This window comes from Natator depressus, chromosome 20, assembly GCF_965152275.1.
Source record: "Natator depressus isolate rNatDep1 chromosome 20, rNatDep2.hap1, whole genome shotgun sequence".
Classification (NCBI taxonomy): Eukaryota; Metazoa; Chordata; order Testudines; family Cheloniidae; genus Natator; species Natator depressus.
In genome coordinates, this window is record NC_134253.1 from 15,142,053 (window position 1) to 15,157,901 (window position 15,849).

A 15,849-nucleotide genomic window follows, 5' to 3' on the forward strand; every position below is an offset into this window, starting at 1 on the left:
CTTGCAGCCTTTCTAAACAGTGTCAGGGAGATCTGAGGGACAGGCCATTGAGAAAGACTGACACAGGTACTTAGGACAAATGGCTACTTGTGACGAAGTGGAAAGTGTCCTAGTGTTTGTATGAATACTGTGCGCGCCTCAGTTTTCCCTATGCGTTGCACAAGTATCTAGGTGGGGGGAGAAGGGTGTGGGACCTTTGCAGATACCCCGAGAGGGAAGGTGCAAGTGCCATCTAGCTCCCTGGGCCCAGACAATAGTTGTATCCTGGCAACTGATTTTCGGGGCCCATCCTCTGCAAGAGCCAGTCAGAGGAATTGGAGAACAAAGGGAGGTGGAGGCCAGGTGACCGGTTTGCCTGGGGAACAGCATACAAGATGGAGGAGGGGCAACTGGGTGTGACTGTAGGTGGACTGCTGGAGGCTGGTCAGACTCCTGGTTTGGGACTCAGGAGGAGAGCCCATGGCTCTGGGGCGCCTCAAGTTGAACTTTGCTGTAACTTCCTGCTTTCTGTGCTAAATAGATTCTGCTCTATGCTGTGTTCCAGACGACTAATAAACCCTTCTGTTTTACACCGCTGGCTGAGAGTCACTCCTGACTGCTGAAGTCGGGGGTGCATGGCCCCTTTGGAGGGCGTGTAAGGTTTCCCCAGGTGTCCTATTCAGGTGGCTCACTGCAGGGAGCTTATGGCGTGCGACAGGGATGCTGAATGCTCCGAGGTCAGACCAAGGAGGAGCTGAAGCCCAGGAGGCTTGTCCTAGTGAGAGTGTGCCCCGAGGAGTCGTCACACTGCAAGAGGGTCCTGGTCCGGGGGCTAGTCTTCACCAGACTCACTGCAGCTGCGCTAATGTAGGGCAGTAGTGTAAACGCACTATGAAGACCAGAGAGCGCTTTCCTGTCAGCATAATTACTCCACCTCAGTGAAAGGTGGAAGCTATGACAGAATGAGAGTGTGTCCCACTGACTTAGTGCTGGTGCGGACAGCTCAGGGGGGTGGCTTTTTCATATCCATGACCGACACAAGTTACATCAACTTAAGCGGAAGCGTAGACAAGCCCTGAACTTCATTCAATGGTTCCAGAGCACCAAGCCCGTGCATCCATGAACTACTACTATGGGGGGAAAAAAGTCCCCAATGCATCAAACCAACACCATATACCTGGCTAGGCCTCTGGAGAGGGCAGCACCCTTACCTGACCATGGTACTAATTAGGGCTGTCGATTAATCACAGTTAACTCACGCGATTAACTCAAAAAAAATTAAAAAAAAAAAAATGAATCGCACAGTTACATTTCAATTGGTATTCTATTGTGTGTGTGTATTAAACATTTTCGGGTGTATTCTACATTTTCAAATATATTGATTTCAATTACAACACAGAATACAAAATGTACAGTGCTCACTCTATTCTATTTATTACAAATATTTGCACTGTAAAAATGATAAACAAAAGAAATCTCATTTTTCAATTCACCTCATACAAGTACTGACGTGCAATCTCTTTATCGTGAAAGTGCAACTTACAAATATAGATTTTTCTGTTACATAACTGCACCCAAAAACAAACCCAATGTAAAACTTTAGACCTTACAAGTCTCCTCACTCCTACCTCTTGTTCAGTCAGTCACTGAGAGAAACAAGTCTGTTGACATTTATGGGAGATATGCTGCCCACTTCTTATTCACAATGTCACCTGAAAGTGAGAACAGGCGTTTGTATGGCACTTTTGTAGCCGGCATTGCAAGGTGTTTACATGCCAGAGGTGCTGAACATTCGTATGCCCCTTCATGCCTCGGCCACTGTTCCAGAGGACATGCTTCCATGAGGATGACACTTGTTAAAAAAATAATGGGTTAAATAACGTGTGACTGAATTCCTTGGGGGAGAGCGGTGCGCCCCCTGCACTGTTTCACCCGCATGCTGCCACAGATTTTCTGTTATAGCAGTCGCAGATGAATACCCAGCAAATGATGTTCATTTTAAGAACACTTTCACTGCAGATATGACCAAACACAAAGAAGGTACCAATCTGAGATTTCTAAAGATAGCTACAATACTCGACCCAAGGTTTAAGAATCTGAAGTGCCTTCCAAAATCTGAGAGAAACGAGGTGTGGAGCATGCTTTCAGAAGTCTTAAAAGAGCAATACTCCAATGTGGAAACTACAGATCTAAACCACCAAAAGAGAAAATCAGCCTTCTGCTGGTGGCATCTAACTCAGATGATGAAAGTGAACATGTGTGGGCCACACTGCTTTGGATCGTTATTGAGCAGAACTCATCAGCATGGACACATTTTCTCCTGCAAATGTAAACAAACTTGTTTGTCTTAGCAATTGGCTGAACAAGAAGCAAGACTGAGTGTACTTGTAGGCTCTAAAGTTTTACATTGCATTCTCAAACAAAACAATTTTTTTTGTACATAATTCTACATTTGCGAGTTCAACTTTCATGATAAAGAGATTGCACTATATTACTTGTATTAGGTCAAGTGAAAAACACTATTTCTTTTGTTTTTTGTACAGTATAAATATTTGTAATGAAAAATAAATATAAGTGAGCACTGTACACTCTGTATTCTGTGTTGTAATTGAAATAAATATATTTGAAAATGTAGAAAACATCCACAAATGTTTAAATGGTATTCTATTATTTTTAAGTGCGCGATTACATTTTTCAATTGCTTGACAGCCCTAGTACTAACAGGATATTAACCATGTTGCGTCTGGAGCAAAACGCATTTTGGAGCCAGCCACTGGTAATAAAGTCTATTATGAATTATGGCAAGGACAGGGCCTTGATAAGAACCGTCACTTCACTGGGATGATCCCCAGGAAATTGATTTAGGCCCTGGCTGCACAAGACATGACTGTAGCTTTATAACCAGTTTGTACCCCACACAGCAAATTTGATCTGCTAGTTGGATCATCCATTTCTCCACACCACAGACATGCTGCAGCTGGGGGACATAGTCCACTAGGTCAGTGTGGGAACTCACAAACCATGATGCACACTGTGGAGGACTGCAAAACGGCAACTTCCTGGAGCTCTTCATGCCTTGAACATCACTGATAAGAACGCTGCGGCTTGGCCGGATTGCATACACTAAATTAATAAAACGAACCACACACAGCTGAGTTACGCCCCCACTCCAGCCTTCCTGGCTCACAAAGGTTGGGGCATGATGTAGAGTATCTGCACCCAATACACTGCTTAGAAGCATTTGTCTCAGAACACCCAGGCCCCGACCCAACAACTACATATTACCCAGCCGGTCTCACACCCACCTTGAAAAACCTAGGTATTGTTTCTTGCTGTGATATTGACCCACATCATCCTTTATTGCCTCTAAAGTTTGTGTGGTTTTGAATTGCAAGACCACCGCTGCACCTCGTTTTGGGTCCCAGAATGAAAGAAGTTGTGAACTGCTGCTCTAATACACAGAAGCATATATTCACCAAACTTAATGCCTATAGCGGAAAGTTACTCCACTCCCTCCTTTAACCAAGTTTAAGATACTTTCAAAGATCTAAGCGATCTCTCACTGTATCTTTGCAGGAACCATGAATAGAAACAGAGAATTGCAGGACTGGAAGGGACCTCGAGAGGTCATCTAGGCCAGTTCCCTGCATGAATATTAGAAGCCAGCAAAGAAACACTTACCATAGTTGCCTTCTAAATCCATTTGACTGATGCTGAAAGAACTGAAGCTTTGTTGGAGGACGCTTTGAGCCAGTCTCTGAGTGTCACTCTCCTCCTAAAAATATGAACCCTACAGATGAAAAATGAGGAGATTCACAGATTTCTAAGGCCAGAAGAGAATTATGATAATCTAGGAGTGGTTTTTAACCTGCCACCGGCAGACCTCGGGGGGTTCACAGATTATGTCTAGGATTTCCAAAGGGGTCCTGCTCCTCCATTCAAAATTTTTTAGGAGTCCTCAAATGAAAAAAAGTTGAAAACTACTGATCTAGGCTGACCTTCTGTAGAACACAAGGCATAGGACTGCCAGGAATTAATTCCCATTTGACCTAGAGCAGATCTTTTTGAAATCAAAATTGGATGTCTTTCGAAAATTTGATGGAGAATCTACAACAGTTGGTAATTTTTCCAATGGTTAATTATCCTCACTGTTAAAAATAAACCTTATTTCCATTCTGCATTTTTCTAGCTTCAACTTCCAGGCACTGGAAATAACTTTAAAGTCATTTCAATTTATCCATCACAGCTATTAAGTGTCAAAGATCAACTGCACTACAGCAAGTGGTAGACTTTACAGCTACGCTGTGCAGGCATAGGATACAAGCTTATTCTTGGGGGCCCACGTATAATGTAGGGTACCGGGAACCACGTATTCTTGTGCTCCACAGAGAAAAGGTTTCCTCCAAGATGCTAAAATCCACAGATTTTTGTCTGAAACATCCTCTTTTCCCAATACATTTAAGAGGATTCAAAGAACCAGTTCCCAAGAAAAATTAAGCCATGTATTTGGGGAGCTCACTTATCTTTTCTTATACACACTTAAAGTAATACTCCATCCTGAGCCCCTCCACCTGCCTGAGAGGTCAACACTTTTACACCTACCTTGTGGCTCATGATCTGTATGAAGAACTTGGTTCCTGATGTTTTAGTTAAAACAAACAAACAAACAACACAAACAACACAAAGAGTTAGATTCTCTCCTGTCTTCACTGCAATTCATACAATTTGAATGCATCAGTCATCTAAAAAAAATCCTTCCCCCCAAGATTATAAGTCTAAATAAGAGAGAATTTAAAGGACTGCACAGTCTAGAGACAACCTGAATCTCAGATTTGGTTGCTCATCAGAAAATATGTTTGCTGCCCAGCCGGGGAAAGGGGAAGGGGGAGGGAGGGGAAAGGGCTACCCGGCTGGGGGGAGGGGGAAGGGCTACCCGGCCGGGGGGAGGGAAGAGGGAAGAGGTTACCGGCCCGGGGGAGGGGAGGGGAACCCGGCAGGAGGCGTTACCCAGCAGACTTTGCGCCGAACCGGAGGCGCGTGGTCTCAGTGCGAAGGCGGCTCCTGGAGCTCCGGAGCAGGCACCGCGAAGCTCCCGCGTCCTGCGCCGTGAGACTACAGCGAGGCTCCAACCCCCCCCTCCCCTCGGGCACCCCAGCGAGGCTCCAACCCCCCCTCCCCTCGGGCACCCCAGCGAGGCTCCAACCCCCCCTCCCCTCGGGCACCCCAGCGAGGCTGCTCAAGTCAGCCCGCCCGCGGAAGGGGCGGGGCGGGAGGGGCCTGGGCACTCGGCGCAGGGGGTTAGCTGGCACCCCCCAGGGTCGGGCTTGGATTGGAGCAGGCCGTGTTGGGAGGGCGGGGCGAACGGGGGAGTGCGGCTAAGGGGCCATGGTGCAGGCTGGGACAGCAGTGGTGGCAGGGGATGGAGCGCAGCCTGGATGGTAGAGCAGTGCATGCTGGGAACGTGGTTCAGAGGTGGAGCGGTGCAGGCTGGGACAGCAGGTGAGGGGCAGGAGCAGTGCATGCTGGGAACATGGGTCCGAGGTGGAGTGGTGCAGGCTGGGACAGCAGGTGAGGGGCAGGAGCAGTGCGTGCTGGGAACGTGGGTCCGAGGTGGAGCAGTGCAGGCTGGGACAGCAGCCGAGGGCAGGAGCAGTGCATCCTGGGAACGTGGGTCAGAGGTGGAGCGGTGCAGGCTGGGGCAGCAGCGGAGGGGCAGGAGCAGTGCATGCTGGGAACGTGGGTCAGAGGTGGAGCGATGCAGGCTGGGACAGCAGGTGAGGGGCAGGAGCAGTGCATCCTGGGAACGTGGGTCCGAGGTAGAGCGGTGCAGGCTGGGGCAGCAGCGGAGGGGCAGGAGCAGTGCATGCTGGGAATGTGGGTCAGGGGTGGAGCAGTGTATGCTGGGACATCAGCTGAGAGGGGAGCAGTGCACTCTGGGAGTGCAGCTTGAGGGTCTGGGAGCTGTTTATGCTTTGGGTTACCAACTTTCTAATTGCACAAAACCAAACACCCTGCCCCTGCGCCTGCCCCTGCCCCTGCCCCCCTCTCACTACATTCCCCCTCCCTCGGTGGCTCGCTCTCCCCTGCCCTCAATCACTTTTGCTGGGCTGGGGCAGGGGATTGGAGTATGGGAGGGGTGAGGGCTCTAACTGGGGGTGCAGACTCTGGGGTGGGGCCAGAAATGAGGGGTTCAGGCAGGAGGGAGCTCTGGGCTGGGGCAGGGAGCTGGAGTGCGGGAGGAGGTGAGGGTTCCAGCTGGAGTGTGGGCTCTGGGGTGTGGCCAGGGATGAGGGGTTTGGGGTGCAGGAGGGGCTCCAGGCTGGGGCTGAGGAATTCAGAGTGTGGGAGGGGGCTGTGGGTTGAGGCAGGGGGTTGGGGTGCAGGATTGGGTATGGACTCCAGCTGGCGGTGCAGGCTCTGGGGTGGAGCTGGGGGTGCAAGACGGAGCTCTGGGTTTGGGGGAGTGGCTCAGGGCTGGAGCAGGGGGTTGGGGCACATGCTTACCTCAGTCAGCGGGGCTAAGGCAGGCTCCCTGCCTGTCCTGGCTCTGCGCTTGACTTGGAAGTGGCCAGCAGCAGGTCCAGCTCCTAGGCTGGGGGCCAGGAGGCTCGGTGCGCTGCTCTCACCCACAAGCACTGACACCCCCCCTGCCGCCCGCTCCCATTGGCTGCAGTTCCCAACCAATGGGAGTGTGGAGCTGGTGCTCAGGGTGGGGGCAGCACACAGAGCCCCATGGCTCCCGCTCCTAGGAGCTGGACCTGCTGGCCGCTTCTGGGGCGCAACGCAGTGCCAGGACAGGTTGGGACCAGCCTGCCTTAGCCCTGCAGCACCGCCGACCGGACTTTTAACGGGACCCTTTTCAGGGTCCCTTTCCAACTGGGCGTTCCAGTCAAAAACCAGACACCTGGCAACCCTATGTATGCTGGGAGTGTGGGCAAGTAGGGAGGGGTGTCTGCTCATGAGCTACGGGCTGCCCTGCTTAGACTAAGCTGCCCGGCCCATGCTGGGGCCTCTGGAAGTTGTCACTTCAGTACCATGATGTGCTTTTGCTCTGAAACGTGACTGGCTAAAAATGGCATCTCCTTAGCTGCCCTGGGGGTGTGTGTGTGTGTGTGTGTGTGTGTTGGAATCAGAGCTGTGACGGTAGTGACAAAAATGAGAAGGGGGAGGATTTGTTGCATTTTGCTCGTTTTAACTCATCAGAGCCAGCCCAGCTACAGGAGGGAGAGCTCAGATCTATTCTGCATCATCATTGTTATTATTTATTTGTATTAGCATAGTGCCCAGGAGCCCTAGTCATGGACAAAGATCTGTTGTGGTAGGCACTGTATAGTGATTAAACAAATGCAACATTAACAGAATTAATATCATATTGCCGCTATATAAATCCACACTACATCCATATCTTGAATACTGTGTGCAGATGTGGTCGCCCCATCTCAAAAAGATATATTGAAAATGGAAAAGATACAGAAAGGGGCAACAAAAATGATTAGGGGTATGGAACAGCTTCCTTATAAGGAGAGAGAAGACTAGGACTTTTCAGCTTGGAAAAGAAACGACTAAGGGGGGGGATATGATTGAGGTCTATAAAATCATGACTGGTGTGGAGAAACTAAATAAGGCAGTGCTATTTCTGCTTCTCATAACACAAGAACCAGAGGTCACCAAATGAAATTAATAGGCAACAGGCTTAAAACAAACAAAAGGAAGTATTTCTTCACACAATGCACAGTCAACCTGTGGAACTCCTTGCCAGAGGAAGTTGTGAAGGCCAAGACTATAACAGGGTTTAAAAAAGAACTAGATTAATTCATGAATTAGTCAGGATGAGCAGGGATGCAAACCCAAGCTCTGAAGTGTACCTAGCCTCTGTTTGCCAGAAGCTGGGAATGGGCCAACACTAGGTAAGGAGGAATTCTAGGCTACCCTGAGCTGTATGGTTATGACACTGTCTGACCCCCCTACTGGGTCCCAAGGCCATAGAGCTATTCAGCCAAATGGATGGTATTGAGATGGGGGACTATGACCTGTTCAAAGAGGCTTTGCTGCTGAAGTATGAACTGACCCCCAAGGCGTACAGGAAACGATTCCGGGGTGTACGCAAGACCCCAGGTGTCACTTACAAGGAGGTCGCCAATCTGCTGGGGGAATATCCCTGTAGGTGTGGGAAGGGCACAGGGGCCACTACCACAGAGGAGGGGTGTAACCTGGTGGGGTTGGGGCAGCTGTATGACATCTGCCCTCCAGACCTTAGGATGTGGTTAGTGGACTGGAAGCCTAAAGATCTGCGCAGTGCAGGGGCACTATTGGATGAGTTTGTGAACAGCAGATAGGGGGCAGGAGGGAGTTCCACATCAGGAATTATGATGTGATTGGAATAACAGAGACTTGGTGGGATAACTCACATGACTGGAGTACTGTCATGGATGGATATAAACTGTTCAGGAAGGACAGGCAGGGCAGAAAAGGTGGGAGAGTTGCACTGTATGTAAGGGAGCAGTATGACTGCTCAGAGCTCAAGATTGAAACTGCAGAAAAACCTGAGTGTTTCTGGATTAAGTTTAGAAGCGTGAGCAACAAGGGTGATGTCGTGGTGGGAGTCTGCTATAGACCACCGGACCAGGGGGATGAGGTGGACGAGGCTTTCTTCCAGCAACTCACAGAAGTTACTAGATCGCAGGCCCTGGTTCTCATCAGGGTGACTGAAGTCTCCCATATCTGCTGGGAGAGCAATACAGCGGTGCACAGACAATCCAGGAAGTTTTTGGAAAGTGTAGGGGACAATTTCCTGGTGCAAGTGCTGGAGGAACCAACTAAGGGCAGAGCTCTTTTTGACCTGCTGCTCACAAACCGGGAAGAATTAGTAGGGGAAGGTAAAGTGGATGGGAACCTGGGAGGCAGTGACCATGAGATGGTCGAGTTCAGGATCCTGACACAGGGAAGAAAGGAGAGCAGCAGAATACGGACCCTGGACTTCAGAAAAGCAGACTTTGACTCCCTCAGGGAACTGATGGGCAGGATCCCCTGGGAGAATAACATGAGGGGGAAAGGAGTCCAGGAGAGCTGGCTGTATTTTAAAGAATCCTTATTGAGGTTACAGGGACAAACCATCCCGATGTGTAGAAAGAATAGTAAATATGGCAGGCGACCAGCTTGGCTTAACAGTGAAATCCTTGCTGATCTTAAAACACAAAAAAGAAGAAGCTTACAAGAAGTGGAAGAGTGGACAAATGACCAGGGAAGAGTATAAAAATATTGCTCGGGCATGCAGGAGTGAAATCAGGAAGGCCAAGCCACACCTGGAGTTGCAGCTAGCAAGAGATGTTAAGAGTAACAAGAAGGGTTTCTTCAGGTATGTTAGCAACAAGAAGAAAGTAAAGGAAAGTGTGGGCCCCTTACTGAATGAGGGAGGCAACCTACTGGCAGAGGATGTGGAAAAAGCGAATGTACTCAATGCTTTTTTTGCCTCTGTCTTCACGAACAAGGTCAGCTCCCAGACTACGGCACTGGGCAGCACAGCATGGGGAGGAGGTGACCAGCCCTCTGTGGAGAAAGAAGTGGTTCGGGACTATTTAGAAAAGCTGGGCGAGCACAAGTCCATGGGGCCGGATGCACTGCATCCGAGAGTGCTAAAGGAGTTGGCGGATGTGATTGCAGAGCCATTGGCCATTCTCTTTGAAAACTCATGGCGATCGGGGGAAGTCCCGGACGACTGGAAAAAGGCTAATGTAGTGCCCATCTTTAAAAAAGGGAAGAAGGAGGATCCTGGGAACTACAGGCCAGTCAGCCTCACCTCAGTCCCTGGAAAAATCATGGAGCAGGTCCTCAAGGAATCAATTCTGATGCACTTAGAGGAGAGGAAAGTGATCAGGAACAGTCAGCATGGATTCACCCAGGGCAAGTCATGCCTGACTAATCTAATTGCCTTCTATGACGAGATAACTGGCTCTGTGGATGAAGGGAAAGCGGTGGACGTGTTGTTCCTTGACTTTAGCAAAGCTTCTGACACGGTCTCCCACAGTGTTCTTGCCAGCAAGTTAAAGAAGTATGGGCTGGAAGAATGGACTATAAGGTGGATAGAAAGCTGGCTAGATTGTCGGGCTCAACGGGTAGTGATCAATGGCTCCATGTCGAGGTGGCAGCCGGTATCAAGTGGAGTGCCCCAAGGGTCGGTCCTGGGGCCGGTTTTGTTCAATATCTTCATAAATAATCTGGAGGATGGTGTGGATTGCACCCTCAGCAAGTTTGCAGATGACACTAATCTGGGAGGAGAGGTAGATATGCTGGAGGGTAGGGATAGGATACAGAGGGACCTAGACAAGTTGGAGGATTGTGCCAAAAGAAATCTGATGAGGTTCAACAAGGACAAGTGCAGAGTCCTGCACTTCGGAGGGAAGAATCCCATGCACCGCTACAGACTAGGGACCGAATGGCTCGGCAGCAGTTCTGCAGAAAAGGACCTATGGGTGACAGTGGACGAGAAGCTGGATGTGAGTCAACAGTGTGCCCTTGTTGCCAAGAAGGCCAATGGCATTTTGGGATGTATAAGTAGGGGCATTGCCAGCAGATCGAGGGATGTGGTTGTTCCCCTCTACTCGACATTGGTGAGGCCTCATCTGGAGTACTGTGTCCAGTTTTGGGCCCCACACTACAAGAAGGATGTGAAAAAATTGGAAAGAGTCCAGTGGAGGGCAACAAGAATGATTAGGGGACTGGAACACATGACTTATGAGGAGAGGCTGAGGGAACTGGGATTGTTTAGTCTGCGGAAGAGAAGAAGGAGGGGGGATTTGATAGCTGCTTTCAACTACCTGAAAGGGTGTTCCAAAGAGGATGGATCTAGACTGTTCTCAGTGGTGGTAGATGACAGAACGAGGAGTAATGGTCTCAAGATGCAGTGGGGGAGGTTTAGGTTGGATATTAGGAAAAACGTTTTCACTAGGAGGGTGGTGAAGCACTGGAATGCGTTACCTAGGGAGGTGGTGGACTCTCCTTCCTTAGATATTTTTAAGGTCAGGCTTCACAAAGCCCTGGCTGGGATGATTTAGTTGGGGATTAGTCCTGCTTTGAGCAGGGGGTTGGACTAGATGACCTCCTGAGGTCCCTTCCAACCCTGATATTCTATGATTCTATGACTCAGAAAGGGAGTCACACAGAGACCTCTCCAGGGTGGGACTCCAGGTAGCCCAACTCACGGGTGCCCCTGAAGGTCGGGGTGGGCCAATCCCCCGTGGGACTTGAGGGACCTGAAATGTAATTACTGTGGCCAAAAAGGACACAAGGTGGCTCAATGCCTGAAGATGGAGGAAATGGCAGCCGAGCAGAACCCGGCGGGGGGGGGTCAACCGAAGCCCACCAAGAGGGGGCACTGCAGGTCCAGGGGGCCGCAGTCGATAGGGCTATGCTGGGGTTGGGTGGGGGGGAGATACCAAAGCACCGAGGGTAGGGCTTGACAGTGTTGGGCCAGAGCCTCTGTCCCAAGGTGGGGAAACTGAGGCACTGCGAACCAGGGCTGTACCCTCAAACCCAGCAGCCAAATTCCAGATGGAGCTGCAGGAGGATCCCTCCTTAGAGAAACTGAGGGCCCTTGCTGGCCACAGTGGTGCAGGATCCCAGGGGGAGGACTGCCGGGAGAGATTTCTGTGGGAGAAGGGATTCCTGTACCGGGAATGGGCTGTGTCAAGGTTCCTTCTCCATTCTGAACTCTAGGGTACAGATGTGGGGACCTGCATGAAAACCTCATAAGCTTACTTTTACCAGCTTAGGTTAAAACTTCCCCAAGGTACAAAATTATTTTACTCTTGGATTTCCACTGCCACCACCAAACTTTAACTGGGTTTACTGGGAAAATGTAGTTTGGACACGTCTTTCCCCCCAAAATTCTCCCAACCCTTGCACCCCACTTCCTGGGGAAGGTTTGGTAAAAATCCTCACCAATTTGCATAGGTGACCACAGACCCAAACCCTTGGATCTTAGAACAATGAAAAAGCATTCAATTTTCTTACAAGAAGACTTTTAATAGAAGTAAAGGAATCACCTCTGTAAAATCAGGATGGTAGATACCTTATAGGGTAATTAGATTCAAAACAAAGAGAATCCCTCTAGGCAAAACCTTAAGTTACAAAAAAGACACACAGACAGGAATAGTCATTCTATTCAGCACAACTCTTCTCAGCCATTTAAAGAAATCATAATCTAACACATACCTAGCTAGATTACTTACTAAAAGTTCTAAGACTCCATTCCTGTTCTGTCCCTCGCAAAAGCAGCATACAGACAGACACAGACCCTTTGTTTCTCTCCCTCCTCCCAGCTTTTGAAAGGATCTTGTCTCCTCATTGGTCATTTTGGTCAGGTGCCAGCGAGGTTACCTTTAGCTTCTTAACCCTTTACGGGTGAGAGGATTTTTCCTCTGGCCAGGAGGGATTTTAAAGGGGTTTACCCTTCCCTTTATATTTATGACAGGCTGGTTCAGGGCCAACTGAACCTTGGAAAGCCAGGAGGCAATTGGTGGTCCTCCCCCAGAGGGACCACCACAGACTGTTGTATTTGGCCCACAATATTCCCCTTTCAGGGCATCTGGTGCACCAGGCAGAGGCTGCTGCAGCACTTTTAGTGGCCCGGGGCCTTTGATGCCGTCCAACAGTATTGAGGGCCTGGGACTCCTGCCAGAGTGGGGGGGGGGGGAAGGCCCAGGATAAGTGTAAAGCAGCTCTGAGACCTCTACCCATCATAGAGGAGCCTTTCCAGAGGGTGGCCTTGGACATAGTGGGGCCCCTCAGCAGGGCAACCCAGTCGGGGAAGAAATACATTCTGGTGGTGGTAGATTTTGCTATGCGCTACCCCGAGGCAGTGGCCATGTCCTCTATGGAGGCAGTCACCGTGGCAGACGCGCTGCTCACCATTTTTAGCAGAGTGGGTTCCCCAAGGAGGTCCTTACAGACCAGAGGTCCAACTTCATGTCAACCCTGCTCCAGTGCTTGTGGGAGAAGTGTGGGGTCTGACACACCTGGGCCTCAGCGTCTCACCCTCAGTCCAACAGGCTGGGGGAGAGGTTCAATGGGACCCTAAAGATGATGCTGAAAACCTTTCCGGACCAGCACCCACAGGAGTGGGAGAAGTATTTACCCCACCTGCTGTTCCCATACAGGGAAGTGCCCCAGGAATCCACAGGGTTTTCCCCTTTCGAGTTGTTGTATAGGAGGAGGGTGAGGGGACCCCTCGACTTGATGAGGGACGAGTGCGGGGGGAAGGCCTCCCCCGATGGAGTATGTTCTGACCTTTCTGGAAAAGCTCGCGGAGCTCATGGGCTTGGCCAGGGGAAACCTAGCCAGGGCACAGAGGAAGCAGAAGGTCTGGTATGACCGCTCAGCACGTGCCTGCTTCTAGGCTACCAGGGATCAGGGGATGCTTCTCATCCCCATGAGGAAGCACAAGCTGCAAGCTGCCTGGGACGGCCCCTTCAAGGTCATCAGACAGGAAAATGAAGTGAAATATGTCGTGGAACTGTCCATCCGGGCACACCGCCACCGGGTGCACCATGTCAACATGATGAAGCCATACTGGGACAGGGAGAAGTTGGGGCTGGCTGGGTGTGGGCAGTGGGAGGAGAAGGGAGAGGATCCCCTGGTGGGACTCCTCCCTGAGGGGGGGGCTGACCCCTCGCTGGAATCAATTCTCCTCTCAGACCAGCTAACCCCTGCCCAGCAGGCAGAGATCAGAGAGGTGCTGCCTTCACACCGGCAGCTGTTCTCCAGCCGGCCTGGGCTCACTAACCTGGCTGTTCACCGGGTGGAAACAGGAGCCAATCTTCCCATCAGGTGTTCCCCATTCAGGGTCACTAGAAAAACAGCCCAGGACCTGGAGAGAGAGGTTGGAGACATGCTGGCTTTAGGGGTGATCCAGCCATCCTCCAGCCCCTGGGCCTCTTCCATGGTGCTGGTCCCCAAGAAGGATGGGTTGATCCGGTTCTGTGTGGATATCGGAAGTTCAGTGCCATCACCGTGTCCGATGCCTACCACCGATAAAATCCTAGACAAGTTGTGGGGGCGCTGATGTGACGAAGTGGGACTGTTCTTAATGTTTCCTCTGAATAGTGTGGGGGTGCCTCAGTTTCCCCTATGCAGTTCTTAAGGATCTAGGTGGTGGGATAAGGGTGTCTGATCACTGCAGAGCCCTAGAGGGCAGGTGTGTGCAGGAGTCTGGACACAGAGAATGGCCGACACCCTGTTTCCTGGCCACTGATGGCCTGGGCCCTTCCCCCCTGCAAGGTGAGAGCTAAAGGGTTGGAGAACAAGGGAATCAGGTTCCCTACTGGCCAGGGAATGGGACAAAGCCCAGAGGAGGAGGGGCTGGAGGGAGTTTCAGTTTGGGGCTGGCTGGGACATGGAGTGAAGGGCAGACGTGGTTGTCTGGCTCACTGCCCCCCAAAATGGACCCAGCTGAGGGGTCCTGTTCTCTGCACCTACAAGCTCTGTTTTAGACCATGTTCCTGTCATTTAATAAACCTCTGTTTTACTGGCTGGCTGAGAGTCACATCTGACTGTGAAGTTGGGGTGCAGGACCCTCTGGCTTCCCCAGGAGCCCTGCCTGAGCGGACTCGCTGTGGGAAGCGCACGGAGGGGCAGAGGATGCTGAATGCTCTGAGGTCAGACCCAGGAAGCTGTGTGAGCCGTGTGTCCTGCAGACAGTCTGCTCACAGACAGGAGACTTCCCCAGAGTCCTGACTGGCTTCATGGGGAGCAGTTCCAGAGCATCGCCCGGGGACTCCATGACAGCTATCAAATCCCCCCTCACTCTTCTCTTCTGCAGACAAAATAACCACAGTTCCCTCAGCCTCTCCCCATAAGTCACGTGCCCCAGCTCCCTACTCATTTTCATTGCCCTCCGCTGGACTCTCTCCAATTTGTCCGCATCCTTTCTGTAGTGGGGGCCCAAAACTGGACGCAATACTCCAGATGAGGCCCTCACCAGTGCTGAATAGAGGGGAATAATCACTTCCCTCGATCTGTGGGCAATGCTCCTACTAATGCAGCCCAATATGCTGTTAGCCTTTTTGGCAACACGGGCACACTGCTGACTCATCTCCAGCTTCTCATCTGCTGTAACCCCAGGTCCTTTTCTGCAGGTCCTTTTCACCAGTTCCTTATCCACCTTTCAATTCTCATATTAAACCCCATCTTCTCCAATTGAACTAATTTCCCAATTGTATCAAATGCCTCACTGACATCCAGGTAGATTAGATCATTGGTTCTCAAACTGGGGGTCACCACCCGGTTAAGTGGGGGGGGTCACGAGCCCCGACCCCAGCACGCGGATGTAAGTTGCGAGCCCCGACCCCTGCGCCAGGCTGTCAGCCCCGACCCCTGTGTGGAGCTACGAGCCCCAACCCGGGCACACGGCTGTGGATCACGACCCCTGTGCTAGGCTATGAGCCCTGACCCCGGTGTGCGGCTGTGAGTCCCGACCCCGACCCCTGGGCCGGGCTGTGAGCCCCGACCCCGACAGGGAATCGTGGTTGCGAGCCCCGACTCCAACCCCCACACAGGGCTGCAAGCCCAGACCCCAACCCTGGCCAGGAGCGGGGCTGTGATCCCTGAGTCTGACTGCCACATGGGGTTGCAAGTCCTGACCCCAACCAGGAGCGGGGCTGTGAGCCCTGAGCTGGGGCATCCAGGACGCTGGGAGCCCCGACCCCTGTAATGGGGTTTCAGGCGGAGCCCGGCCATGCTGAGGGTTATCAGCCGGGAGCACGCACAGGGTTGTCAGCCCCGAGCCCCGCCACCCGCTGTGTTTTAGTCTTAATTTAAAAGCAGTGAGTAAAGGTCAATTCATTTTAAGCAATAGGGTTTAAATTTAGTATTTAA

General features: G+C 51.2%; 1 pseudogene; it reads right to left on the reverse strand.

Annotated features, from left to right (window-relative positions):
* Nucleotides 1-15,849, reverse strand: part of LOC141975291 (uncharacterized) — a 62,604-nt pseudogene that overhangs the window by 14,575 nt on the left and 32,180 nt on the right.